General features: G+C 37.9%; 1 non-coding gene across 1 annotated transcript; it reads right to left on the bottom strand.

Moving 5' to 3' along the window:
- Positions 1-2,064: 2,064 nt before the first annotated feature.
- Positions 2,065-2,169, bottom strand: LOC117201254 (U6 spliceosomal RNA). Its single transcript, XR_004483255.1, has one exon. It is a non-coding gene; the product is annotated as a U6 spliceosomal RNA (small nuclear RNA).
- Positions 2,170-3,030: the final 861 nt, after the last annotated feature.

The following is a 3,030-nucleotide window of genomic DNA, read 5'->3' as shown; positions in this document are numbered from 1 at the left end:
TTTCTGACGTGTCTCATTGTATAACTTATTGCTGGCCTCCAAAACATCAATTCATTAAAAAACCCCAAAGAAAAGAAGAACATAAATTATTGAACTTAGCATTATAACAGTTTGCACAGCTAAGGAATTAAACATTTATTGATTTTGTTAGTGTAAGTTTTCAGATTCATATTTCACAAATGACAAAGAGCTTAAAGCTTATCCCTTGAAGAACAGGGCGTACTTTGACAGTGTTGTAATGTGAAAAATTTATTGGAATAATGTTCTTTTCTATGACTTTACAAATTATGGTTTACACTTTCAAAATTGGAACAGGTCACAGAAAATAGTCTACCCAGTCACCTTTGCAATTCATATGCCCCTGTTCTTCCTCTCATCAATTACAAAACGTTTGTTTTCCAAGGATCAATACATTCCAAAGAATCTCCAGGAAAAATAAGTCACTTAGAAGGGTGTTAGTCATGGCATAAAGTAGCAGAGATTGTAACGTAGATATCATTATTTTTCTGAGGTCCATCAGCCAGGTCTGTGAGTAGATGCATGCTTGTGTGTGTGTGTGTGTGTGTGTGTTCGTGTGTGTGTTTCTGTGCATGCATTCGTGTGAGTGCAAAGGAGAGGGATAAGAAAATTTCATTTGCATGAAGAAGGCAATATAAAATATAAATTAGGCACTTCATTTAATTTTTTAACATTTCTTATTGACTCTCTTCCTCCTTTAGGATCCAAACTCCATGGAGAGGGGACTCAATCTGTCCTGTCACTGCTGTAGGCTCAGTGACTAGAACAGTACCGGTCACTCAAAGCCCGTAGTTTACCTTAGTGTTCACTCCTTTTTTAAAAAAAAAATTTATTAGAGTATTGTTGATTTACAATGCTGTGTTAGTTTCAGGTGTACAGCAAAGTGAATCAGTTATACGTATACATATATCCACCTTTTTTAGATTCTTTTCCCATACAGGTCATTACGAGTGTTGAGTTAGGTTCCCTGTGCTATACAGTAGGTCCTTACTAGTTACCTATTTTATATATAGTAGTGTGTATATGTCAATCCCAATCTCCCAATTTATCCCTCCCCTGCTTCCTCCCTTGGTAAACATAAGTTTATTTTCTACATCTGTGACTGTATTTCTATTTTGTAAATAAGTTCATCTGTACCATCTTGGTGTTATATGTTTTATGGGTTTTGATAATTGTAATGACATGTTTTCATAGAGAATAGTTTCACTGCCTTAAAAATCCTCTGTGCTCCACCTACTTGCCCCTTCCTTTCCTCTAGCCCCTGGCAACCACTGCTCTTTTTTTTTTTTTTTTGGCGGTACGCGGGCCTCTCACTGTTGTGGCCTCTCCCGTTGCGGAGCACAGGCTCCGGACGCGCAGGCTCAGCGGCCATGGCTCACGGGCCCAGCCGCTCCGCGGGATGTGGGACCTTCCCGGACCGGGGCACGAACCTGTGTCCTCTGCATCGGCAGGTGGACTCTCAACCACTGCGCCACCAGGGAAGCCCCACTGCTCTTTTTTTTTTAACTGGCTCCATAGTTCTGCCTTTTCTAGAATGGCTTATACCAGGATTCATACAGGATGTAGCCTTTCAGATTGGCTTCTTTCACTTAGTAATACGCATTTAAGTTTCTTCCATGTCTTGTCATGGCTTGATAGCTCACTGAATAATATTCCATTGTCTGGATGGACCACAGTTTATGCATTTATCTACTGAAGTTCTATGACTAGAACTGTTATAAATATCCATGTGCAGGTTTCTGCATGGACACAGGCTTTCCACTCATTTGGGTAAATACCAAGGAATGTGACTGCTGATCTTATGGTGGGAATATGTTTATTTTTATAAGAAACTGTCAAACAGTCTTCCAAGGTGCTTGTACCATTTTGCGTTCCCACCAGCATGATGTTGTATTTTCTCTGTTGCTCCACATTCTTGCCAGATTTTGATGTTGCCAATGCTTGGGATTTTAGTTATTCTAATGCGTATGTAGTGGAAACAATCTCATATTTTAAAATTTGCAATTCTCTAATGATGTATGATTTATATTTTCATATGCTTATTGGAAAAATATGAAATGTATCATAAATTTATATCATCCTTGCACAGAGGACATGCTTATCTTCTCTGTATGATTCCAATTTTGGTATATGTGCTTCCAAAGTGAGCACTATCCTTTCTTTTATTTCCCAAGATGAAGGATGTAATGGCTAAAACAAACATGTAACCATGAGATAAATTGGAGTATGCCATTGACTGAAGAGTCATGTTTATTTCTATAAAATATAAATAAGATGAGACGTATGAATGGAGAAGGAGCAAGAGATATCTAGAAATGCAGAAGAAAAAGCAGTAGGAAGAAGGTATACTTTCAGACAGAGCCACAAAGGCACCCTAGGTTCAATGGGTGCAGACAAAAACAAGGCAGGTTTTTAGAAGAAAAGTATTTTTTAAAATGGGGGCAGGGAAGTAATTAGAACTTAGCTTTAGAAACACTTACCAAGTTTTCTTCCAATATTTTACTTTCACCTTTTCCTCCTGCCTCAAGCCCTGTTTACACAGAGTTTAGGAAAACAGTGTGACTCCACACTTGTAAAAAAATAATCAAATTGTTTAGGACAGGAACATTACCTTAAACTCATAATTGCACACCTATATTTTCAGAAGTGTGAGATTCCATACCATGTACCAGGCTCTGTTTTGGCACTGAGAATAAAAAATGGAGCAAAACACATTTCCTGTTTCAGTGGAAGTTATACCTCAGTGGCGGGAAGCAAACTATATATATATATATATATACACACACACATATATGTAGTATACATACATATATATATGTAGTATATGTAGAGCATTATATTATATATATATAATGTAGAGCAATAAAGCAGGTAAGTTGGAAAGGTAACACTGATGTAGCTCATTGTTCTATCGAGATTTACTGGGGGAGAGTTTTCCTTTAATATCTTATCTGAGAAGAGTCCTGAAGCAGATGCCAAATTTGGCCACGCCCTGGGCCAAGGACACTTCAG

Source organism: Orcinus orca, chromosome 4, assembly GCF_937001465.1.
Source record: "Orcinus orca chromosome 4, mOrcOrc1.1, whole genome shotgun sequence".
Classification (NCBI taxonomy): domain Eukaryota; kingdom Metazoa; phylum Chordata; class Mammalia; order Artiodactyla; family Delphinidae; genus Orcinus; species Orcinus orca.
The sequence above is the reverse complement of the archived record's forward strand: the minus strand, read 5'-3'. Positions and strand labels throughout refer to the sequence as shown.